The sequence below is a fragment of the Stigmatopora nigra genome, chromosome 20, assembly GCF_051989575.1.
Source record: "Stigmatopora nigra isolate UIUO_SnigA chromosome 20, RoL_Snig_1.1, whole genome shotgun sequence".
NCBI classification, from domain to species: Eukaryota; Metazoa; Chordata; class Actinopteri; order Syngnathiformes; family Syngnathidae; genus Stigmatopora; species Stigmatopora nigra.
In genome coordinates, this window is record NC_135527.1 from 3,006,200 (window position 1) to 3,033,275 (window position 27,076).

At 41.9% G+C, this 27,076-nt stretch overlaps 1 protein-coding gene and 8 non-coding genes across 9 annotated transcripts in view; 4 read left to right on the forward strand and 5 right to left on the reverse strand.

Moving 5' to 3' along the window:
* LOC144213351 (uncharacterized) overlaps positions 1-27,076 on the forward strand; it is a 231,123-nt gene that overhangs the window by 98,982 nt on the left and 105,065 nt on the right. The gene's annotated exons all lie outside the window — the stretch shown is intronic.
* On the forward strand, positions 1,360-1,431 carry trnae-uuc (transfer RNA glutamic acid (anticodon UUC)). Its single transcript has one exon. It is a non-coding gene; the product is annotated as a tRNA-Glu (tRNA).
* trnai-aau (transfer RNA isoleucine (anticodon AAU)) lies at positions 3,284-3,357 on the reverse strand. Its single transcript has one exon. It is a non-coding gene; the product is annotated as a tRNA-Ile (tRNA).
* On the reverse strand, positions 4,679-4,752 carry trnai-aau (transfer RNA isoleucine (anticodon AAU)). The gene has a single exon. It is a non-coding gene; the product is annotated as a tRNA-Ile (tRNA).
* Positions 7,680-7,752, reverse strand: trnaf-gaa (transfer RNA phenylalanine (anticodon GAA)). Its single transcript has one exon. It is a non-coding gene; the product is annotated as a tRNA-Phe (tRNA).
* Positions 8,742-8,813, forward strand: trnae-uuc (transfer RNA glutamic acid (anticodon UUC)). The gene has a single exon. It is a non-coding gene; the product is annotated as a tRNA-Glu (tRNA).
* trnal-uag (transfer RNA leucine (anticodon UAG)) lies at positions 14,446-14,527 on the reverse strand. The gene has a single exon. It is a non-coding gene; the product is annotated as a tRNA-Leu (tRNA).
* On the forward strand, positions 21,513-21,585 carry trnaf-gaa (transfer RNA phenylalanine (anticodon GAA)). Its single transcript has one exon. It is a non-coding gene; the product is annotated as a tRNA-Phe (tRNA).
* On the reverse strand, positions 26,644-26,725 carry trnal-aag (transfer RNA leucine (anticodon AAG)). Its single transcript has one exon. It is a non-coding gene; the product is annotated as a tRNA-Leu (tRNA).

A 27,076-nucleotide genomic window follows, 5' to 3' on the forward strand; every position in this document is an offset into this window, starting at 1 on the left:
AAATCTAAAAATTAATATTTTTTGGTTCTGTCCACTCTTATTTGTTTTTCGTGTTTTACAGCCCCTCAATCTTTTTTTTTAAATTACATTTTTTTTTACATTTCTTAATACATTCCTTTTTACTTTACTTTGTACTTTACACTTTAATGATGAGTGATGAGTGTTAATTCTTTAGTCCTTTTTTCTATTTATGTTTCATATGTACTGTTAACGGATGCAGTTTTTTTATATGTATCGTATCTTGCACTGACCCGGCCCATTTGCCAAATTTTTAAAATCAATGTGGCCCCCCAGACACTTTTTTGTCAGGTGAAGCATGTGACGTATCAACCCATATAATAGATCAGAATTGGACAAAGCAAGGGCTCTTCCGGGAGTGGGACCCGGCCGGGACTGTGGGATCTAATCCATATACATTCAATAACTTCGGATCAGAGGAAGCACACAGAGTCAGTCGTGATGAGATTTTCCGGACTTCAGCTGTAGGACGAGGTCAGCGTAGCCAGCGCTGGGAGATGTGTCAATCACCCAGCCTGACCAGTTCGAATCCCCCAACAGGTGAGCTAGTTTTATTAACAAAACGTCATGTGACATAGGTACAAACTTTAGGCGGGAAAAGGTGACCAAAGATATGGGTGTGTCATGGTATATGACGCGCCCCTAACTCATAGGTGTCATGATGGAAATTTCCAATAGGCTACCTAAAATTCTATCCTCGTGACTATACTGAATAAAATTATAAAGAATACATTCTATACTCCACATTTCCCGCTATAGTAACTTTGAAAGAATTTTCATTAAATACATCAATTTATATCCCTCCTATCCAGGTCCTAGAATACAAATATCATCAGCAGATATTTATCAAGGGGAATGGAAAACAATAAAGTCATTTTTCAAGGCAGAGGCGAAAAACTCAAGGTAATTTCAGGGTTATTCGAGAAAAAATCCTCTGCGTCCCTCTTTATGAGCGAACACAATTTTTAAGTCAAGACACGTACAATTTCCCGGAGGACTCGACAGACCGAGACTCATCACAATTTGAAAGAGTGGGAGAATCTCCATTATGATTTGCCGTGCGGTGATACTGTATGTCACTGTAAGCTACCGGCGTGTGCTAGATAGTATTTCGAATCATAACTTCCATACAGGGGATTACACAGAGAAAATACAGAAGAGTAACAAAATCGCAAGTGAGGGAGTTGCAAATGTATTATTATTTTTTTCATTTAAAAAAAACGTGAAGCTCTGAAGCCGCGATGGTGGAACCGCGAAGTAGCGGGGTCCCAATGTAATTTCATGAGCCTATCATCCAAACTTCATGCTTCTACTTGATCTGGATCAGCATGTTCTGATATGTCCCATATGGTCTAGTGGTCAGGATTCCTGGTGTTCACCCAGGTGGCCTGGGTTCGACTCCCGGTTTGGGAAGCTACATATTAGATGGATGATTTGGAAACTATTGAACCTCTATATGATAGAGGTTCAATAGTTCCCAATCCACATGTCAGAAAGCTGTCACAAGCATACTACCCGTGTGTATCTTCTCAAATTAAAACTTTCTATAAGCGTTATAAACCCATGCTGTACAATGTTTGCAGTTGTTTAAATATCTAGATATCATCTAACCATTCCAGATAGTCTGATAAGATTTATGTCTGAAACTGTGTAGTAAAAAAAAGTTCAACATTAACATTTTGATATTGAAAACGGGCCTATATTTATTGCTCGACAAATGTGCAATTGTCTCTGTTATATGATTTAAGATTTCTGCTGCTAAATCTCTGACGCCAAATTTTTTTTTGGGTTATGCTTCTAAATAGTGTGTTACTAAAATGCTTTTTTTAGATTTGGAAAAAAAGAAACATTTCCAATGTGGAATTGCCTATCACTGTCAAATTTAATATTGTTGCGTATATTTTCATAGGTTAAAAAAAATATTAACTTAACACTGATGTTACTGTTTTTAAACAATAAAAATCTTCTTGAGGATTAGCATTCGTGGGAATTGGGGCGTGCCTGCCTGCAAATCAGCCGGGTGTCTCACTGCACCCTCAGAGATCTGGGATAGATTGCTGTAGGTTTGTGGAAACCTTCTATCACCCTCATTTATGGTGGTGTGGCCGAGCAGTCCAAGGCGCTGGATTTAGGCTCCAGTCTCTCGGGACACTCTGATGGGATTAATCCATCAACGCTGCTTTTTCTACAAACCTCCTGGGACTTCTTAAATGAAGATCTTGATGAAAGAGTCCTCACTGAGGGAGCCCAGATACACAGTCGCTTGTGCAGGCAGATTTTCTCGTGGAGCGGCTGGGAATAACTGTCCACGGAGTGTTTGTTAGTGGCTGTCAAGTGGAGGGACAAACAATCCACTCACGTGTTGTCCTTTTCTGGAATCCCCTAGATGGCGATGTGCACTTGGTTACTAACGTCCCTGCCGGCATACACCACCCCGTACGTACCTTTTCCGAGGACCACTTGGTTGCCGTTTTCGTTGGTCTCATACAAGTATTGGGAAGGGAAATGTGATAAATCATTATGGATGGCCATTTAAGATTTAATTACCTTTTTATGGTTTTAGAACCATACTTCCATTTGTAAAAAATTACATTCAATTTTGAAAAAAAATGTGTTGTCATCAGCTTATGCACTTTTTGTTTTGCATCTTGGACAAGTAATTGCTCTCTAAAGAAGGGTTCTATGTCATTCGTGGTTATCTTAGATTTTTGCGTAAAGTTAAAAAGATATCCATGAATGAGTGAAAAATTTGACCACAATCCTCAACTATAAATATTTTGTGATGTGTTGTAATATTGATAGAACATATACCAATTGTCTCTCATCTCATGTTCGTGCTTGCTAGCAATTATTATGAAAAGCAAAGGTTCAAAATGTTAGCCCACTAGCATTAGCAAGGTAGCTCAGTCACCTTACCAGACAGATAAACAACTCTGGTACTGCATTTTGTTGATTCGAATTTAAAAGTTTTTACATTTTTAGTTAGAGATTTTTGCACTTGTGACGACTATTAAGATAATCATATTGTGATTTTCTACAGGCTTCCTCATTGGAGGCTAAGCAAAGTTGAGAAACACTGTTCTGCCCGCTTGAGTATGAAGACAAATTTAATTTCAAAACAATTTTGGAAGAGCAGAAATGTGGTGGGAACGAACCTAGCTAGTATTCCCTCCCTGAGATGATTCTAATCCAGAGTGGCATCTCCTTCCTTGTGGAGGAGAGAAATTACCAAATCACAGAAACTGAAGAAACATCAAAATTGTCATGGCCCATGTGGGGGTTGAACCCACAACTTTGGCGTTATTTGCACCACACTCTGACCAACTGAGTTAACAGGCCATGTGCAGGGACCAGTTTATGTATAAAAATTTAGGCTGATATGGTTAGACATTTGCAGGGCTAAGTGGTATTCAAACACAATATTTTTTATAGCTCACACAAAATGCTGCAGCCTATCTTACATCACGCGATTCGTAAAAAACAATTACTAAGCGAGTTGGCCACATCGCACAATACAAGCAAACAATTGCAAGGCCAGCTTGTTAGCCTATTCCACGATCTTAACAAGCAATAGTAAAACCAGTTTGGCTTGTCTATCTTACATTCTACGATCTTAACAAACAATTGTCATACCAGTTTGGCCACCTGGTTCGACATAAACAAACAATTATTAAGCCAGTCGGCTTAGTCTATCCCACAGCATGTTATAAATCTTATGTAATAAATAAGCAAGAGAGGCATCGATTCGACAGAATGATCTGGGACAGAGACGAGTTAGGATCGATTCTCTCTTGCATGACACCGGTTATGACTCAGATGCATATTTTATTTATGTGTGCATTTGTGAATGCCTATTGGTGAACCTATCACTTGCCGTAAAGAAATACTCTTTTTTAAAGATAAATCTATGACAGATGAAGTTCAATGTGCCCCTTTTTGACAAAATCGAAAATCAAAACTAGATAAAGGCAGGGTCATTGGTGCAGTTTTTCTTGATCTCAAAAAGCCAGTCGACACCCCTAACCACCAGACACTGCAAACTAAACTGTCTAATTTTAATTTCTCACCAAGCACGCTGAATTGGATTGAATCAGACTAACAGAAAAACAGTTTTGGAGGGTACCGCAAGGCTCAGTGCTAGAACATACGCCAATTGTGTCTCATCTCGTGTTCATGCAACCTAACAATTAATATGAAAAGCTAAGGTTAAAAATGATAGCCCACTAGCATTAGCAAGGTAGCTCAGTCAACTTACCAGACAGATAAACAACTCCGGTACAGCATTTTGTTGTTTCAAATTTAAGGGTTTTTACATTTTTATTTGGAGATTTTTGCACTTTTGACGACTATTAAGAGTAATCCTATTATGATTTTCTACAGGCTTCCTCATTGGAGGCTAAGCAAAGTTGAGGAGCACTTTTCTGACCGCTTGAATATGAAGACATTTAATTTCACAACAATTATGGGAAGAACAGAAATGTGGTGGGAACAAACCTAGCTAATATTCCCTCACTGAGGTGATTCACATCCTGGGTGGCATCTTCTGCCTTGTGGAGCAGAGAAATTACCCGATCCTAGAAACTGAAGAAACATCAAGACAAAATATTATGTTAAGTTAGGGCTACATAAATTCTATTAGGCAAGTACTACAAAGAGGTCATGGCCCGTGTGGGGGTTGAACCCACGACTTTAGCGTTATTAGCACCACACTCTGACCAACTGAGTTAACAGGCCATGTGCTGCACAGCCCATATATTTTCATAATGAAGCAAATGCAACACGTCAACTAGCTAAACACTTATGTTAAGGCAAAAGAAGTTGGACCAGGTAATTTCAATTGAATTTGGAGTTGTCATGGCCCATATGGAGGTTAAACCCACAACCTTGGCATGATTAGCACCTCACTCTGACCAACTGAGCTAATCAGCCATGTGCAAAATGGCCATGATTTTTGTGTAATGACCGCAATTGCAAATGTCAGCTCGCTAAACTCTTACTTTGCGGCAAAATGAATCATTTTAGGCAATCTTAACTTACTCTAAGGCAAGGGTGTCAAACGGTACAAAATGATGCAGAAGGCCAGATTTGTTCCCCAGGCTGCCTCTTTGACACCTGTGTTCTAGAGAGGCCGAGCCTGTTGAGCGGTCGAACCCACGACTTTGGGATTTACAGCACCATGCTCTGCCTAAATGAGATAAAGAGCAATGTGTTGGCATTGGCTCGGGTGCGACTGTCGGGCCAATCAGAATGGAGATGCGGGGATGGACGGGCGAGTGGAGAGCGAGTGGGAATTGAATGTCCTTCTAATAGGGGAATGAAACGTTTAAGTCTCCCGGGTTGCACTGGCATCTGACCAAACCCACCACCAAGTTGTGATTGGTTGAGAGCTCCATCCCTCTCTTTACCCGAGTATTCAAGACATGCGGGTGTCCTGGTGCCAAATGACCATATGGACACCCTTATGCTTGAATATGGTGTTCATTATTGTCAATCCAATACGAGCGCAGAAATCCAACAATAGAACACCACTCGGGTTTTGATCAAGGGGGGGACGTTCTTACCAATCACGCCCTCCAGTTCTCACATCAACATTGAAGTCCCCCAGCAGAACAAGGGAGTCCCCCTAAGGAGCACTCTCCAGCACACCCTCCAAGGACTCCAAAAGGGGTATTCTGAACTGCTGTTTTGTGCATGCACACAAACAACAATCCGGTAGCTAAGATGCTAAGATGGAGGGACGCAACCATTTTGTCCCGCGGGCAACTCCAGAGCCAAACTATGTCGAGCCGGGATTTCTCAACCTTACGCTTAGGCTCTTTTCCTAACCGCGTCCGGGTGAGGGAAGATTTCATCCAATAATGTTGCCCATCATAAGAGGTCCTTTGAGCCATTCTTCGTCTAATCCCTCACATCAGACCAGTTGGCCATGGGTAAGCCTACCAGGGCTACAAGGCCCCGGACAACATTGCTCCAAGGATCACTGGGGCTGATTAACCCCACCACCGGGACACACAAACCCCACCACCAAGATAAGGTAACGACTCGTCGGTGGGGTATTATAAACTTAAATACAACATGGTATATTGTTTTGTAAATCCTGGCGCCGAATGTCTCGTACCGAGTTTTTCATTGGAATGGAAATTTTTAAAGGCATAATGGATGACTCTGTGAATAGCAGGACTAACTCATGACAGTCCCCGGCCGAGACCGAGGTTCTTGCCCTGGTGGTCCACAGGAGCTCCGTCAGCAGGTGAGAATACCCACGATTCCTCAGTATATGTGCTTTGATTTGATAGCTGAAGATGGAAGAAGCAGAGTGGCGCAGCGGGAGCGTTCTGGGCCCATAACCCAGAGGTCAATGGATCGAAACCATTCTCTGCTACTAACATCAGTTCTTGTTTTGTAGAAGCAAACTACCCCACTTCCAAGTGTTACCATTGGTGTGAAATAATGTTCTTGAAAATTATTGATTCTGCAAAAGTTACCTTTTCTCACTTCATATTCTTCTGATCAAAATTCCGATAGAAATTGATCGGGAATCAGACCTGATCGCATCATTTTCACAAGATCGGAATCTGACAAAAAACTAATCATTTTTCTGAAACACGCCCCGCAAATGCCTTGACATTTTGATGAAGGCGGAAGTAATATAGTAAAAAATGGCCAAGCCTAAAAATCATTGTGAAAAAAGAACAGAAAATAGTCAAATAGGAAAATTCCTTTTTATTTCATTCCATTTTTCTTTTTGTCATCTATTTAAATACTAACAACAAGTGTTTAATTGCATTCTAGTTTCATACACATATTTGAGAGCATGTTCTCACCAAAAAGAAAATGCAGTCTCAGTTAAAAAACAAATGAAAAAGACTGGTAAAAAAAGTGAAAACAATCGAAAATTACATCTAAATATGAGAAAAGAAATTCTTATTGTTGGGTTTATTCTGTAATACTATTATATATGTGTGTATTTAATCATTGTTGTATTAAATCATTCTTCAAATTGTCCAAAGAGAACTCGGGGTCGTAACCAGTCAACAAGTCCTCATTCCAAGGACTAGTTTCTGGACCTTTACCCTAGAATGCAGACCTAGAGCACTTAAGAAGATGCTGATGCAGCAGGATCGCTATCTGCTCAACCTTTGTGATTACTCGCATATTGTCGTAAATTTTCAACATTCTCTATCTGAGCCAATTTTGGTCATGGAGGTGACAAGAATCAAACTTGACTGCAAAACCACTCATGGCCTACAAGGAAGCCAATTTCAAACTGACTGCCTACTGAATTAGGCTTGGTTTGTAAAGTCCAATGTGTTGCCAAAAGCCGGAGTTAAACCAGGTATCGTTACATCCTCAGTCCTTCACTCACCCGTCTGAAGTTACTTTGGCTGATTAGTATGATTAATAACCAACTTGGACTGCAAATTTACTCATGGCTTACTCGTACAATATTGAAACTGGAGCATTTACTGATATTGGTCTGGTTTAGAGAGTCAAATGGACTGTCGAAGACCACAGTCGATTAGGGGAATGCTCTCCATCATTTCTTCTTATCTGAGCAAATTCAGACCATGTTATTGACAAGAGTCAAACTTGACTGCAAAACTACTCATGACTCACAAGGAAACAGTGGATTTAGGAGACATTTTCCTACTCCAGCGAGCTGCCGAAACCCGGGCTTGAACCAGGGACCTTTAGATCTTCAGTCTAACGCTCTCCCAACTGAGCTATTTCGGCTGATTGATGGGGAGTACAACCAACTTGGATCGCAAAATGACTCATGGTGTGACATGCTAAAGTGATTAAGTTAATAATGATTGCATGTTGGGGATTACAGTAAAAGTTGGAATGAGGACAACAACTAATCACTGTGATTATTTCTCCCTGTGTTTCAAGCAATATAAAAATGCAGGGTGCAATATTCGAAGGCACCGCTGGGATTGCAGTTCAGATGACCAGTGTCGATGACCTGCTCACTAAATTCTGAGCCAGCTAAATCCAAACATTACAAACCAGGAAGAAGGCAGTGAGGAGAGGTATTGTTAAGAAATGGAAGTTGGCAGTTGAGTACTCGTCTTCTGAGGCCAAGCTGAGATCATCAAAGAGGCAGTAAAGACGTGTCAGAAATTTCCGTGTTCAGCGGAGGTGTAAAGTGGTCAGTTTGACTAGATTGTCAGGCTACGCTCGCGTAGCTATTTCCTGGTCAACCTGTCCAATGAACTCACTTTTTCGTTAATTGTTTAAAGAGCGTTTGGTAGGCATCACTAAGGGCTTTACAAAACTTTTACGCTTAACTTGGCGAGAAACGTACTGTATAGCACAAGATAAGCGTGGACTGAGAATGGGCATCAGGAGAAGCTTGGGCTACTGTAGTGAATGGGCCAATGGGGAGTCGAGTAGTTGAGTGAGTATTCAGCTGGCCAATCAGCTTGCATTTATGCCCGTGGTGCTTTGCGCATACGTGCATTCCTTCTGTTTTAAAAATTTGTAAAATGATGGAATTACTAATTCTAATTGAATATTTATTCTCAAATTTTGTAAAATAATGTAATATCTAATTTTGATTTAATATTTTTCATTATTTATTTATTTTTTCATTAAAAAAACGGGAAGCTCTGAAGCCGCGATGGATGAACCGCGAAGTACCGAGGTCCCAATGTAATTTGATTAGTCTATCATCCAAACTACATGCTTCTACTCGATCTGGATCAGCTTTGTATGACGTATCCCATATGGTCTAGCGGTCAGGATTCCTGGTTTTCACCCAGGTGGCCCGGGTTCAACTCCCGGTATGGGAAAGTTGAAACTTTTGAACTTCTATAATTTCCAGAAACAAATCCCTTTGAATTAAATGTCTGGATTCAGGAATATTGGACCTCTGTACTTTCCGGAAAAAAATGCCAATTAGTCGCCATAAGCCTTTCACGGTTCTTACAAAGTAGACGTTTGTTGCTAATGATGTGGTTATTTATTGAGTCTATCATCCATGCTTCTTGCTCCTAAATGATCTGGATCTGCTTCCCATGAGATATCCCATATGGTCTAGTGGTCAGGATTCCTTGTATTCACCCAGGTGGCTTGGATTCGACTCCCAGTATGGGAAACTTCTGACTAGACACATGTATTTAGATGTGTTGTGACAAGCAATTTTTTATGGTCTCAAGTTTTTTTTCTTTTTCAAATGAATGACAACAAAACACAACACAATTTGACAAAAAAAAAAGCGATACATATGACCCTCTTGTTCTTAGAGATCTGGCGTCATTGACTGAACAACTCCCTCCTCTGGCTAGGGGAGGAAGTCCATGGCTCAAGAAATTCTTGGCCTTAATGAGTGGACAGAATTGTGCACTTGGTGACCTGAGACAGGCCATGTCAGCTTCCTGCACTCAACATCAGCTACGAATGATAGAAGAAGAGGCAGGAACTACTAGACATCCTCATGAAATTCCATTGACCCAGGTAATTAAAAATGCCTTCCCAAGACTTCATGATTTGGCCCCAACCGTGTTTCCACACACCGATGGAGCTGGAGGTCCGGTGCAGAATGAACAATGTGTTAAAAACTGGATAGAAAGCACCGTCCGCCATCCATCTGGTATATATGAGAGTGAAACCTTGTTCAGAACAGCTGTTTTTGAGGGTCTTCCGGAACCTGTGAAAAAGGAATTGAAGAAGGACCCAGACTTGTTGACAGGTGACAAACCTAGATTTAAATGTCACCTGACTCACCATTGGAAGATGTATGATGAAGAAAAGGTCAAAAAAAAAAACGAATCACAAATTTTGACCTCTGCCCTGTTAAAACTCCAACTTTCTAAATTACACCAAACAAAAACAGACAGGGCAATCTGCCCAGACGTTCCAGGGTTATGACGAGGCCCTAGATGATGGTCAGTTCTATGGTGGATATGGTGGTCGTAGGCGAGGTTTCTCTGGTGGCCAGGGAAGAGGGTACTTGGGACAAGGCCAACAGGGCAACTGTTTTGTGTGTGGCGTTATTGGTCACTAGGCACGTGATTGCCCTAGCCAGCAGCAGCAACAGCAGCAACCATTCCCACAGCAACCACTGGCACAGCAGTATGGCCCACCACAGCAACAACGGCCTATGCGAGGTGGAGGACGAGGCACTAGACCATGGCAGCCCCAGCAAACGGCTCAGTCACCTGGACAATATTACCAGGACGAAGATGATGGGATCCTACATGCTTCGAATAGGGGTGCCCGAGAGGATCAAGAAGCAGTGGTACGGCAAACCCAATGCTTCACATGAAAGTCAACGGCGTACCAACATCAGGTTTGGTGGACACGGGGGTAACGCACTCATCTTTGAACATCCCGCTTGCCCCCAGTTGGCTTCTTGGGTTCTCCTCTAGCTCTGCCTATTACCCGACCTCTCCGAACTGAAATCCCCCACCTGAAACAGACTCTACACCACTCCTACATTCATTCACACCAAACGCCTGTGAACTTGATGGGAAGAGACTTGTTGATAACTATTGGAGCTACCATCCAATGTGGGCCGGATGGCCTCACAGTGACTTTACCAAATGGCTCAAAGATTCCGTGTTCACAATCAGCACGAAAATGTGGACAATGGTTGATGTGTCCTTTGCAGCAAAAATCGGATGTAGCAACAGTCTATTGGTCACGTCTTGAGCCTGAAACTCCGGTCACTGGGGGACTGTTGTCTGTTCATTACCTGTGGAAGTCATTCATTGACTAAATCCGACCTCACCATTCGCCCATGGATGATTTTCATTGTACGTTATTTTATGACACAGATGATGACTTAATCTATCAAGACCGTTTTCAGAAGGTTCTTGGAACACCCTGGCAGTTGAAATCCACCAAAATCTTTGTGGGTCCGGAAGGTGTAGCGTCGTATGTTGATTTGGATAAATCACAAAAAGTGTGGTACAAAATGTGAGATACAGCTGACCCACACATTTCTTTGGCTGTGTTTCCTGGTCATGAAGCTCGCCAACTTGGTCCAATGGTCAAGAAACTTCTTAAAATACATCCCAGGACTGACTTATTCCAAAATGCATGACTCTTATCAGATTGACCCACAGACTCCAATAGTAAACTCCTCCATTTTGGAAGAACACATCTTGACTTGAGAACACGGCAGGGAATTGACTGATCACCACCAGACAGAGGATTTGTTGAAAACTATTCCTAACCCATTGTGGTCATCAGGACCATTTGATGTGGGCCATTGTGTTAAAATCCCACCTGTAACGTTAGAAGTAGATGAAAGTGTCATCATCTTCAGGCCACAATATAGATGGACCTCAGATGCAGACAAAGGTATGGAAGACACTCTAAGTGGACGCAGGTGTGATATAACTTTCAGATTCACAATGGGACACGGCACTGCAACCTGTACTTAAGGCAGACGGACAGAGTTATCGTATGGCACATAACCTTAGACCTGTAAATGACGCAACGCTGACTCCGATCTTACCAGGACCAGACCCCCATAGGATGTTGACTACGTTTAGTCCAGTATACCAATGGTTCACTTGTATTGATTTAGCTAACACTTTTTTTTCTGTGTACCTTTATATCCTTCAGCTAGACAGTACTTTGCTTTCACCTATAGCGGTGTCCATATGCAGTATCAGCGCCTGCCACAATTGTTTAAAAACTCACCTGGTAATTTTAATCTATGTCTGAAGAATCTGTTACAAGACCTGACTTTACCTAATGACACTGTTCTTTTACAGTATGTGGATGACCTTTGTATTGCGGCAACTACTTCTGAAATCTGTCTTGAGGTCACTAGGGTGGTCCTACTCAAACTTCATGATCGAGGTTTCAAAGTGTCCAAAAAGAAGCTTCAGTGTTGTCGAAAAGAATTAACTTTTCTTGGCCGTATTGTGTCAGCGAGAGGACTGTCCATGTCACCTGAACATCGAAAAACCATTTAATCCCACTCCAGACCCCAAACTGTAAGAGACATGTTGGCATTTCTAAGCCTCTGTGGCTACAGTAGGACCTATATACCATGTTATGTGGACAAAACAAACACCCTTCATGCTCTAGTCAAAGACAAAGATGTTCAGAACCTCAGAGCATGACTTGATTGGACAAACGGATGAAGCCTTTGTGTCTCTGGTCCAAGAACTGGCCTCGGCGGCTGCCCTGGCCAACCCTGATTTTGATAAACCCTTTTATCTTGATGATGTCTAACTCGGGAACCACAGTAAATGCTGTTTTGTTTCAGAAGGTTTCAGCAACTAGACGGGTATTGATGTATTGTAGCGTTACACTGGATAGTGTTGAACTCCGTCAAACAGATTGTACTTGTTATGCCGCAGGGCTCGCTAAAGTGCTTCTTAATACAGCACATACTGTGACGGGACATCCCCTATACGTTCTGACTGATCATGGGGTATCAGCGGATGTGGCTTCGTCAGGATTTACCTTATCATCTCTTCAACAGTCTAGACTTTTACGTATCCTAACAGCTCCGAACATCAATTACGTTCACACAGGCATTAACATGGCAGAAAACATCCATCTAGGACCCCACGTATGTGGTATGCGAGTTAATCACCAAAGGTACATTCGTGCTGACCTTGCTACCAAACCGCTTCCATCCGGTCGCATTATGTTTACAGACGGTTGTTGTTGGAGAGACCATTCGGGATGTCTCCAAGCGGGGGCCGCCGTAGTGGTAAGCAGGGGAAATGACTTTGTGCATTGTGCATCCTCTGTCTTGACTACTAATCAGTCTGCCCAAGCGGCTGAGGCGTGAGCACTCTGTTTGGCTTTGGAGACCGCAGCAGGTCATCCGGTTACTGTTTATAGTGATTCGGCGTATGCAGTTTCAGCTGCTATCATTGACCTTCATGAATGGGCATGCAATGATTACATTAAAGCCAAGGGTCAACCCATTGCACACAAAGACATCATGTTACGCTTGCGTGAAGCCATGTTCCTTCTGTCACAGGTGGCGATTATTAATATTCCTGGCCACTCAAAGTCCTCATCTTTTACAGCTACAGGTAATCATGCGGCTGACTAGTTAGCAAAGTCAGTAGCTGGATACGTAGTAGATAATGCTTCTAATCTGGTTCTATTGGCCACTGCCTATCACTCTGAGACTGTGCATGAGAGTTTGTCTGTGGATGTGGTTCTGGAGGCGCAGTAGTCGGCCTCTCCAGAGGAACGGACTGTGTGGGCGCATGCGGGTGCTGTAAAACGAGGGGATGGTGTATGGTTGGGTCCCATGGGATGCCCTGTACTCCCCATCGGTGTCTGTCTTGACGGAGGCCCACTCACCCGTTCACGTGGGCCCCCAGGCAATGATGGCTAAATTGACTAATCGGTGCCACCCATACTTGTCTTCTCTTGTGTGGCAGCACGTCAACGACTGTAAGACATGTATGTTTTTCAACGCCAAACCAACCCTTAAGCCAAGACCTGGTGAATTTCATCCAGCCCTTTGGTCAGGGGCTGAGATCACCATCAACTTCACAGACATGATATAACAAGTAAATGGGAAAAGATACCTTCTGGTCATTGTAGACTCATTCTCACTTTGGCCGGAAGCATACCCGTGTGCTAGGGAGGACTCGGAAGTCTTTAAGTCTTTGGTGACTGATTATATCCCTACATATGGTTTTCCTGCACTCATTCGATCAGATAATGGTACTCATTTTAACAATAAGGCCCTACAGATGGTCGAGAGCATCTTAGGCCCTAAACATCGATTTGGTTGTGTTTATTGTCGGGTTTGAAACCATATACATTCAATAATTTCGGATCAGAGGAAACACACGGAGAGTCGGCTTGATGACATTCACTAGACTTCAGCTGAAGGAGGGGTCAGAGTAGCCAGCGCTGGGAGATGTGTTCATCCCCTAGCCTGACCAGTTCGAATCCCTAACTACCCAACAAAGGGTCATGTGACCTAGTTACAATCTTTAGGCGGGAAGAGGTGAACAAAGAAATGGGCGTGTCTTGGTATATGACGCACCCCTAACTCATAAGTGTCATGATGGAAATTTCCACTAGGCTATCCAAAATTCTATCCTAGTGATTATACTGAATAGAAAGTATAAAGAATACATTCTATACTCCACATTTATGACCAACAAAGCAAAGGTAAAGTTGAACAAATGAAAGAGAAATTGTCAAAAATAATGTACGGCAGCAAAATGTCTTGGCTCCAAGATCTCCCATTGGCTTTGCTCTCTATTTGTCAAACCATCAACAACATTTGGGTCTCATAAAAGTTTAATTATGATTAACGCAACGCTTGAGGCACCATCAGTGGCACAGTGGTGTGCAAACGCGACACTCCTATTAGTGTTTGATACTCAGCTCTCTCACCAATAGTTTCACATTTTATCTTCCAGGTTAGTGAAGGGCCATAAGCACTAGGAACAAAATAAATATGTACAGTGCATGAGTTATTGGCAGTGGTGGGATTTGAACCCACGCCTCCTGAGAGACTGGAGCCTAAATCCAGCGCCTTGGACCGCTCGGCCACACTACCTTCCATGTCATCAAATGGGGGATTGGGGATCAGTAAATTGTAAATGAACCTTAGACACCCTTATATTTAAATATCGACATATGTTTTTTGTTACTTGCAATGAGACCAAACCCAATGTATCATTTAAGGCAAATGTCCTTAAAATTGCCTAACTTTTTCCTCAAAATGTAGCTTTTCGTTTAGTGTCACGGCTAGCTCGATTCGAATTGGACTTCGAGCTTCTCTCTTCACGCTGTGGTATTAAGAGACCAAATTTAACATTATCGCCCCTTCTGTATAAAATCTGAATTGAGAACCTGGCAATTTGAGGTACTGAGACAGTAGAGGGTGATACTGCTACAGTACGTTGGCTGCCAACAACCGTAAAACCCATTGAGGAAGAAGAAGAAGAAGAAGAAGAAGAAGAAGAAGAAGAAGAAGAAGAAGAAGAACCGGCCTTTGTGTGTCTAAAATACAGCAATAGCACTAGTTATTGACATTGCGGCAAAAAACAGGACACGCTTAATAGTCGTGAAAATACAGTGCATGTCCTGATGCATATGAACTTTTTGTCTTTGCAGGTTTCAGAGAAAATGATGGGCAAACGTTTTTTGGCTTTAAAGAGCTCCCCCAAATCAAATAAAAGGAGTCAGAGTTCCCTCAACAACAAATGAGAGAAGAGCAACTTCCAATCCAAAAGGAGGAAGATGATGTCACCTGGTCACCTGGTGAGGCCGTTAAGTGGGATGATCTGGGCGTGGCTAGCGTAGGTGTGGAGCCTGGAAAGGCCACAACTTGGCCTCAAATTATAGAGGAGGAGCCAGAGTTCCCTGAACAGTGCAAAAGAGAAGAGCAACCTCCAATCAAAAATGAGGACTGTGTCAAATTGTCAACTAGTTAGCCTTTCAAGAGTGAAGATGATCTGGGTGTGAGCAACAGAGGGGCGGAGCTTCTGAGTGGCAGCTCAATAGAAGGATGGCGAGCAGAAAATTTAATTGCTCCTTTATCAGATGACAATAACTTGCTTTCTGAACATGGTGACGTCGAAGATATCAAGAAAAATCCCAGGGGCGACAAACTTTGCAAATGCTTTCAGTGTGGAAAAACTTTTGGGAAAAAGTCTCATTTGAAAAGACATATGAGGATCTACACTGGGGAGAAATCCTTATCATGTACAGTTTGTGGTAAAATATTTACACACAAGGGAAGATTTAAAATACACACAAGAACCCACACTGGTGAAAAAACATTTTTGTATCCAAATTGCGGTAGTGCCTTTTCTCACAAGCAAGATTTACAAGCACACACAAGAACCCACACTGGTGAAAAACCATTTTCTTGTTCAGTTTGCGGTCAAGTGTTCACACAAAAAAGCTTAAAATCTCTTGCAAGTAACCACACTGGTGAAAACCCGTTTTCTTGCTCAGTTTGTGGTCAAGCATTCGCACAGAAGGGACACTTAAATAGTCATGCTAAAAAACACACTGGTGTAAAAACACTTTCCTGCTCAGTTTGTGGTCATGCATTCACACAGAAGGGACACTTAAATAGTCATGTGAGAACACACTGGTGAAAAACCATTTTCTTGTTCAGTTTGTGGTCAAAGATTCACACAAATGACGAGCTTAAAAGCCCATATAAGCACCCACACTGATGAAAAAACATTTTCATGCTCAGTTTGTGGTAAAACATTTAATGAAAAGGGAAATTTAAGAAAAACACAAGAAGCCTCACTGGTGAAAAAACATTTTCTTGTTCAGTTTGCGGACAAGTGTTCACAAACAAAAAGAGCTTAAAATCACATGCAAGAACCCACACTGGTGAAAAACCATTTTCGTGCTCAATTTGTGGTCATGCCTTTTCTCAACAGCAATCCTTAAAAAGCCACACAAGAACACACACAGGTGAAAAGCCATTTTTGTGTTCAGTTTGTGGTCGACGATTCACACACAAAGAAAGCTTAAAAACCTATTTAAGAACCCACACTGGTGAAAAAACATTTTCTTGTTCAGTTTGCGGTCAAGCGTTCATACACAAAACAAGCTTAGACTCCCACGCAAGAACCCTCACAGGTGACAAACCATTTTCGTGTTCAATTTGTGGTCAAACATTCGCACACAAGAAAAGCTTAAAAAACATAGGAACCCACACTGTTGAAAAGCCTTTTCTCTAAAGTACCACTTAGAAGGTCACACAAGAACCCACACTGGCGAAAAACCATCTTCCTGCTCAGGATGTGGTCGAACATTTTCCCAAAGGAGAAGCTTAAAAGAATACTTATTAACCCAGACTGTAGAACAATGTTTTCCTGCTACGTCCGTGGCCACAGACTCACTATAACAGCCCAATTAAAAAGCTGCACAATTCAAAAACATTTTCCAGGCACAGTTAATGTTCCAACATATTCACATAAGGGAACCTAAAAAGAAGACTTAACAAACCACACAGGAGAAAAGCCCATTTATCTCATATTGTGGCAGGAATATCTTAAAAACACAATTACCCACATCGGTCATAGACCCTTTTCCTGTTCAGCTTCTTGCCAGAGATTTAGTCGAAATGATAGACTTAAAATACGCAAATGTGGTATGATAAACAGTGGCCAATCACGGCTTGGCTTGCTTTATCAATGTCCATATGAAAGATCATTGTAATCGAAGTATTATTGTAATTTGCATTCTGAAAATCCTGGGTTTTAATTCAAATACAGTAATACATTACAGCGGGATCGAGCTAGTATGTCAATTTACTCATATGTCAAGTCAATTCTTCCCATAGAAATTAACAAAATACAAATTGATCTGTTTCCATCCGAGAAAAAAAACAAAACAGAATGTTACAATGGAAAAACATCTTAATTGTTCTAATTTTCCACCAATCAGTAACCATTTGGTGTGCTCATATCTCAAATATCTCATATCTCAAGTCAAAAATTTGCTCAGAATTTTTCTGATACCTCAAATTTTATCATATGTTGGTACATTTGTGTGTCATGGTATTACTGTACAAGCAAATTGAGTGTTGTTGAAGATTTTATTTACCTCACAATTCTATCCGATATAGTAGAGCCTAAATTAGGAAATTAGAAAGTAAATAATCAATAATGTGATGTCTTCACAGTTAAAGACATGCCTAAGAAATTTGAAAAATTGTAGTTTTTGTCTATTAAATTTGCTAGCAAATCCAATAAAAAATTGAGTGTTATTCAAACATACATTTTAATGAAAATTATTTATATATTGAATCTAGGATCTGAGAAACATTAGTATTAATACGGTGTGTGTGAAAGTGTATTAATTTGCGCAAAATAAATAAGTAGTACAATGTACTTTTGTCATACCATAAGATCAATCATGTTTTGAAACCGATTTAACGTGTAATCTTTTTGGTAGTTCCAACGCAGCTCTCTTTTTGGTGAAAAATACTTTTTGGGTCTTTTTGATGACAAAATCAGCTTTCCAAATTCAAAGGTGACAAAAAAATAGAAACGTTATTTGCTAAGATATAAAACTAAGAGTAAAAGGAATACATTATTTGAACAATTTGACAAATTCATAAAAAATAAAAGATAGTTTTCTTTCTACAGTGTGATAATACTGTAACTTCAACATTCCAAATTCAAAGTAAACCTTGAAAGTGGGGTAGTTTTCTTCTGCAAAAAAAAAAAAAACATAATGTTAGTAGCGGTTTTGATCCCAGCATGTTTCCCTAGCACTACTCTGCTTCTTCTCAATCCAGGTTTCACAAGCTGACTCTCAAAACTAATCAATCAAACCAATCGCACAGATATCAAAGGGAGACAAAGTTGGAAGCGTTCACGTGGTGTCGCCTGAGAGGGGCTCGCTTGGCGCAGCCTGTGAATCCAACAAAATACCACCCAGACCTGCCAACCAGGAACGTGGCACGCTACGTTTTCATCCAGCCGAGATATTCGACTGCCCCCTCCTCCGACTACCCCCCGGATGAACTAATCCGCGTTCCAGTGGCAGCGCTAGCGCGGTTGAGGGTAACCCCTAGGCGCCTGGGTGGCTCAACAAAAACAACATAAATCAAAGGTGCCAACCTCCGCCGACCCCATTTCAGGAGTAGACATGCCCCGATTCCAGAGTGTTTCTAAAGTGAATGCGATTCAGGCAAAATTGTTATAAAATGGAGAAAAAAATAAGCAGCGGTAATATAAATCAAACATATTTGTACATTAATTGAAATACTGCATTTTTGCAATCTATTGAAAAAGTACAGCAAAATGAAAATACATTTATGTTTGTGTTTGGGTTCTTCTACATGTGTTCTATCGTCAGTAATTCCATGCTGAAGTCGCACTTGGATGTTGTGCAAAGCACAAATGTCGGTCTTTTTGGCGATAGCTTCAACATGGGATATTTTTTCAAATACGAACCAATAAACTTCTGTGACATTCTGGGTTTCGTGTTCGTACCCAAAATGCCGTTTATTTAGCACTTAACCCAAGCAGGCATATGGCTACGACTTACCAGTGCTGTGTACAAGTACTTTATTTGGAACAACCCTGGAAATGATAGTATTTGTGTTTAAAACAAAAACGGGTGGTTTAGTCAGCCTTAATAATAGTTACTTCCCTTATGGAAAAAAAAAACAAAAACGAGACTGTTAAAGCGATAGTTTTTTTTCTATGCAATCGATTCCAAATCGATTGCTACGCCGAACTCGCAAAAGATGAATCATTCGTCGGAACTTGTGAACTTGTAATGATTCACATAGCACTCGTGTTACCGAATTCTTCTGGTTTATTGTACAGTTGAATAAAAATGACAGAAGCCATAACGATGGTGTGAATTTTGAGAACAATTTTGAGGCATGTAAATTGGAAATATGCTACTATTCCAAAATGGTTGCTTGAAAAAAATTAAAACTTCAGGATTTATCGAGTTTAAGCAGGTGGTCCGGAGTTTGTGATGCATTTCCGGAGAAATTCATGGAATTTCAGAGTAGTTGGCTGCCCTGAGATATAGTGAGACTTGTGGCTTTTTCCAACCTTCTGCTGGAGCCTTTCAGGATCGCCAGTTGAAGAACCTCGGTCTCGGCTGGGGACCGTCATGGCACGGTTAGTGCTGCTATTCACAGTCATCCATTTTGCATTCATAAAATTCCATTTTAATAAAAACGACGTACGAGACATTCGGTGCCGGGATTAACAAAAAAGATACCATGTTGAATTTAAACTTGCAGTTTCGCTAATAGTTTACATTACATATTAGCCTTTGTGGAGCAGGCTGACCAAAATTGTGCTTTTTTCGCCCTTTTCCATTTTTTGGGGGTACGTATTTCTAGTTTTTTTTCTAGCCGCGAAAAACTACTGCATCTAAAAATGTATGGATATCATGTATCCCACTAAGATGGGGAAAGTTTTCATTTTTGTTGCAATATCTTATGAGAGTAGATTTTTTTTACATTCTGGGAGAACGGGGTTGGTTGCCACAAGGGTAGGATTTGCCTACATATTTATGAAATAGATGAGCGGGGTGTTATGGATTAACTTGTTCATCCTCTGTATTGCCTATCCTCAAGGGGGTTAAGGGTTTGCTGGGTCTATCCCAGGTAGTTATTAACAGCAGCAAACCTGGGTAATTTTGCACCCTGCAATGAAAATTCACATTTCAAATAGAGTCATGGAAAAAATAAAATTTCCCAACAGTTTCTTTAACCCTGGAAAAACTTGTTTCTTTTATAATGTAGACAATGGACAAAACATACCCTAATAGGTAAGCCATCATTATTTTTGGTTTACATTTTTGCAATATTGATACAAGGATGCGCAACACGGAAGTTGAATGAATTAATTTATTGAAAGTTTCATCTTCCCTCAGAACTAATGCTTGGCTCAATGGAATCAGAAGATATCTTGCCAGAAGAAGACAAGTAACAGAGATGTATTCTGATAAAGGAACAGATTTCCAATCAGCTGACAAGGACATAAATCAATGAATGAAACACAAACAGGATTGAAAAATACTTGCAACAAAATGAATTACTTGAGCTCTTACAGTATAAATTAACCAATAGTGAATATGCAGTTCAGGGTGGTTTTGTGGTAGGTCTGACCTAAAATACTTCCAATGGGAAAGCATTCGACCTAATATCTAAATTGCCTGGTTTAATCTTGGGCTTTAGCACTCCCTAGGACTGTATCTAATCATGTTAATTTTTATTGACCTACTGAAGCGGATAAATCTTTGGGGAGAGAGCATTTGACTGAAGATCTAAAAATCCCTTGTTCAACCTTAGGCTTTGGCAGCCTGTTGGACTATATCAAACCAACCAAATTAGCTACAATTCAATTTGTGATCAATTGACTTGTAATCAGTGTGTAAATATGCAGTCTAGGTTGATTTTTGTTCACCTACGTGAGTCAAAGTAAGCCAAGTCCGGTTCTCGAGAGCCCTTATCCGGTCTATTTTTCATAACTCCCTCCACCAACAGACCTGCATCAAATAATCAGTATATTAGGCTTCTGGATATCTTGCTGATGAGATGATCATTTGATCCGGGTGTGTTTGTGGAGGAGATTTGGTAAACAGACTGGATAGGGGCTCTTGAAGACTGGACTTTGCCACCCCCGATCTACAGGTCCCAGAATAAACCCCAATCTTTGGCAGTTCATTGGACTTTGTAAACTCAACCAAAACCATTTAGACTGGAGATCTAAAGTTCCCTGCTTCAACCCCGGGTTTCGGCAGCATATTGGATTTTGCAAACCCACCCTAAAACAGCTGGCAGTCAGTTTAAAAAACGTTTCCTTGCAAGCCATGAGTGGTTTTGCAGTCAAGTTTGACTCTTGTCATCAACATGACCCGAATTGGCTCGGATAGGGAATGTTGGAGAGCGTTCCCTAAATCAACCTTGGGCTTCGTCAGTCATTTTGACTCTCTAAACCAGACCAATATCATTTAATGCTCCAATTGGAATATTATACTAGTAGGCCATGAGTCAATTTACAGTTCAAGTTGTTTTTGGTTTTTATCAATCAGCCGAAGTAGCTCAGTTGGGGGAGCATTAGACTGAAGATCTAAAGGTCCCTGGTTTAACCCCTGGTTTCGGCAGTACTTTTGACTTTGCGAGCTCAGCCTAATTCCGCTGGCAGTCAGTTTGAAAACTGTTTCTTTTTAAGCCATGAGTCGTTTTGCAGTCAAGTTGGGTCCGGAACTGCTCGCATCCTATGTGAGAATCATACCACTAGACCAAGGAGCCTGGGGTTCCCATACAGTGATACTTTTTTTCTCAGGTTACTTTGTGACATATCAACCCCCATAAGAGATCACAATTCGAAAAAAAGCAAGGGCTCATCCGGGAGTTGGACCCGGGACCTCTCGCACCCTAAGCGAGAATCACACCACTAGACCAACGAGCCAGATGTGCTCTTGGAATGACACTTTTTTCTCAGATGGCTTATGTCCGATATCACTCCACCATAGCTCACAAAACAACATATCAAGGTCTCATGCAGGAGTTGGACCCAGGACCTAAGGAATCCTGGGCAAGAATCACACCACTAGACCAACGTGGTATGGGTGTACAAACAGTGACACTTTTCTTCGCAGGTGACTAATGTCCCATATCACTCCACTGTAGATCACAATTCATCAAAGCAAGGGCTCATGCGGGGATTTGGACCTGGGACCTATTGCTCCCTAAATGTGAATTATACCACCAGACCAACGAGCCAGATGTAGTAACACTTTTTTCCCACCATAGATCACCAAACAACACAGCAATGACTCATCCAAGGGTTGGCTTCAGGACCTATGGAACCCTAAGCAAGAATCATACCACAAGACCAACAGGCCATGAGTTAATTGATGAACCTCACACATCCCCATTGCGGCTCCTGGTAGCTCCACCCCCTTTTGCTGCCTTATCAGCAATATTCATTCCAGAAGGAACCAGGTAATTAATGCATTAGATTCGCGTGCCACACATCTACAAATAGAAATTTGTTTTGGAAGGTAAAGTGCCGCCGTTCATCGCCCCAGTCAGTCAGCATGAGCGACTGCCATTGGAGTGGCTGTGATTAACTATCTGTTTGCCAATAATGCAATAACGGAAAAGTTGTGACACATTGAAACACACCCACTCTAGTATTGTAACGGTTTGTAAAAAAAAACGACCCATGGCTTTGCAAAGGTTGAACAAGGTACTGTTAGATCATCACTCCAACACTTTCCCAACTGAGTTACTTCAGACAACTGATAGCCACAACCAACTTGGACTAGAAATTGACTCATGGCTTACTAGTACAATATTCCAATTGGAGCATTAACTGATATTGGTCTGGTTTATAGTGTCTAATGGACTGACGAAGCCCAAGGCCGATTCAGGGAACGCTCTCCAACATTCCCTATCCTAGCCAATTCGGGTCATGTTGGTGACAAGAGTCAAACTTGACTGCAAAATGGCTCATGACTTACAAGGAACAGCTTTCAAACTGACTTCCAGCTGATTTAGGGTGGATTTGCAAAGTCCAATGTGCTGCTAAAACCCAGGGTCATTGTCATGGGGACTTTACACTGATTCACCAGACTTTGCCCAAAGTTTGGTCATTGCCATTGAAACTTGCCACTGATTAATCAGACTTTCCCCAAAGTTTGGTCGTTGCCATGGAAACTTGCCATTGATTAATCCGACTTTGCCCAGAGTTTGGTCGTTGTCTTAGAAACCATACTATGCCTTCTATATAAAGATGAACCCACTGTTCATTCGTGAGAGAACTGCAAGAACATTGCGCTGAACAGGACTTCACTGTTTAACCTCTCTCCCCCCTTTCCACTTTGATAATAAACCTATTTCCTATTAAATTGATCTCACTACTTCTTAATCTTCTCCTCAAGTTGTATTTTCAGATCTATCATACTTGGTTGCCGAAAACCTGAGACCCAACAGCCAACAATTGCCGGAGCGACGACGGGGCACGACGACAGCATCCTCCATTGAAAGGGTGAACCAGGCGGACGTTCCCTCGCCACTCCTGTCATCTGGTGACGGGTCCCCGAACTAGGGCAGGTTCAGAACAAGAAAGATTGTGAGTTCACCCTTTGATTTCTGTCAATGTGAAGTGTAATGATTTGAATGAGTATTATCACTGCGGTAGTATTAAAAGTTTGCAGTCTGGGACCAACTTACGGTGAACATAATAGTTTTTGGTCTGGGACCAACGTGCGTAGAACATTATAATTTGTGGTTCGGGACCAACGTACGTAGAGCATTATAATTTTTGGACAGGGACCAACGTAAGTAAATCAAGAATAAGTCAGGGACTTATAGTCTTGGTCTGTTAATAGAGTCAGGGACTCTTCTAAGACAAACTCAGGGACTTTTGGTCTTGGTATAATCAGAGATATTGGGTAAATCACGAAGTATTGAAATCAATTTCAGGTAATTTAGAAAAGAATTGTTGTTTAAACTATTAAGTAAATGATTAATATAGGTCAGAAAGCAACAAAAGAGGTGGGTTAATTGTCAGACTGCAAAATGAAAATCGGGGAGTTACCGGATGTGAAATATATGCAAATGCAAGGTATGGGGAGTTGCCTGTATCTGCCAAGGTTGGTGACGAAACATGGTTTCTGTCCCAATATGAAGGATATGAAAGGTTTGATGAGCTTATAAAGGGAATTGTTAAAGGAAAGGGAGAGGAAGGGGAAGAAAAGTGAGGAAGTTGAGAAACAGTGGTCGGTGTTGAAAATATGGAAAGAACAGTGTGAAACGTCTACAGGACATTGAAAAAATAAGAAAAAGAATAACGAGCGAAAACAAGGTCTCATCACCACCGTGAAAATCAGCCCGGAAGAGGAAACCAACGTTCATCGGAGACCGACACAACCAGAAAATGCCCAAATTGCTGAAAGATTGCCCAACTCTTTTCCTCCAGCGGCGCCCCCCAAAGGTCCCATCCACCCCTCCCTCGTAGGATTGGAACGCCCCCCGAATATGATACCTCCGCCTCACGCCCTGACGACATCATTTTGTCACCAGGCCACACCAGATCCGCCAACTCCTACCGACCTCAAAACTCCTGAGAATATTGGAACGGAAGAGGAGCTCCACAGCCCGCTTTACAAACGATGTTGACAGAAAAAAAGAAATGTCCAAACCTACCCAATGATGTCTGTGGCGAATCCAAGGTGGGGGGGGGGGGGGGGGGGAGAACAACAACCCATCTTATTGGTCTACCAACCTTGGACCAAGGCCGGATGCCTGGAAGCATGCAAGGGACCCGGAGATGTGGAAGAAAATGCGGAACAATAGGCCAGAAAATTCTGTCAGTTAGAGGCATCCTATAACCTGTATGGAGCTGAAGTGGAGAAAGCCTTAAAGAACTCACTGAAACATAGATTGGGCAGAGTCAGAGAGAGATTCACAGGAAGTGATGTAGGGGGAAACATATTAGCCTACGACCCCCATGCCCTAACCGGAGAAATAGAAAAGCTAATAGGAAGAGCATGGACAATGTTCCAGAGACCCTCTGATTACCAAAGAATAAGGACATGTAGGCATAAAGAGGGCGAGACGACAAATTATTACTATGCCAGATTAGAAAGCTGTGTCAAGTCCAACAGCCGCATGATGGATGACGACGATGAAAATGGCCCATTCCGAGTCCAGTTTAAATAATGCTTTATCCAAGGACTCCAAGTTCCCATTTCTGGATTCATCAAAATACACTTTGTCACCTACAAGACTGCCTCATCCGCTGAGATACTCCATTGGGAAAGCCACGCAGAGGAGAACATTCGCTCCAAGAAGGAAAAGGCCCAGGTGACAGCCAGCGCACAAATGATAACCGAGTTGCTTCAAGCCACCAGCATGTCGGCTTCACCTTTGGCAACAGGAAGTTAACCCCCACCAGATTGCCACAAGGATTCTGCGACAGCCCAACCATATTCTCCACAGGGATCCAGAGATCCATGAGTTACCATCCACATCCAAAGTCCACACAACTCCTCAACTATGTGGACGACATCCCAATTGCAAGCCCATCAGCAGAAGAAAACCGAAAACAGTCCGTCAGAGTGTTCCAACACCTGGAAAAGACGGGGAACAAGGCCTCGTTACCTAAACTTCAATTTTGCCAGATTGAAGTCACATTTTTGGGACATCTCTTGTCACAAAAAGGTCGAAGGATAACGGACAACAGGAAGAAGCCCGTCAGAGATGCCCCCAGACCCAAGACCAAGAAGCAAGTCTTGGCTTTCCTTGGGTTAGCCAACTACTGTCGAGGATGGATCCTTCACTTCGCACAAATCACCCAGCCACTATTGGACCTCATGAGTGACAAAGACCTCAACCTGTCAGATCCCATAGAATGGACTACAGCTGCTGAAGAAGCTTTCCACACCATTAAACAAGCCATACTATACTCACCCGTCATGGGCCTGCCAGAGTACACCAAGCCATTATATCAAATTCATGAAGTCTGCCCTTCTCCAACAACATGGTGCATGTAAATAGCCATATGGGGCCGTATAGGCTATTTGACCGGTTACCAGCTAAATAGCCCCTGCGACTACTTGACCGGATACCGGCTAAGGAGCCACTGCCTTTAGGTTTAGCCTGCTATTAACTATCAAAGGTGCCTCCAACAGAATTTACGTGTGGGAGTGTTCCACGAAGAACAAAAGTTGTTCTTAACAGACTAGAAGGTGGGTTCACTTTTTTACATTTATATATTTTCTCAGTGTGCAACAAAAGGGCTTTTTGTTCGCTGCAATTGATTTTTTTTAAATTCTCAAGTCGACTGAATGTACAAGCTTGATTTAAAGACAATTTAACAGTGTTTAAAAATACATTTAACAAACCACGTTGGTGACAAACCTTTTTACTGCTCAGGCAAAAGGTTTAGTCAGAAGGTAAAAGCAAAGAGACACATATGTCTTGGATGGTGAGCAGTGGACAATAACGATTGTCTGTCATCCATGATGGCTTTAACACAGAACAAATGTATTTTGAGGATGTTACCAAACACAGTGGTGGGAAACCACGGGCCTCCTATTAATGCACCCGGGACTTGGCTCCCTCCCAAGTAGTTTTCACATTTTAGTTGAAATGTTAGGGAAGAGCCATTTGCACCCAATTAAAAGAGACTTAAGCAGCTCAGAAGATATTGGCAGTGGTGGGATTTGAACCCACACCTCCTGAGAGACTGGAGCCTTAATCCAGCGCTTTAGACCACCCGGCCACACTGCCTTGGATGAGGCTGTGGGAGTCTTCCACAAACCTAAAGCAATCTATCCCAGATCTCTGAGGGTGCAGTGGAACACCCGGCTGACTTGCAGGCAGGCGTGGCCTCAATTCCCAATAGTGTCGGTATGATTATGAGTGCAAAAGGTTGTTTGTGCCCTACGGCTTACTGGTGTTGTCTGCCTTTCGCTTGAAGTCTGGTGGGATAGACTCCATCAACCCCCGCAACATATGCCCGGATGTGTAGTATAGGGCCCCTATCAAATTTGTTTACCATGCCTCCCTTCATCAACACGCCTGAATCAAATAATTGGGATCGTTTACATTACATTAGCGTGCCCAACTCCAGCCCTCGAG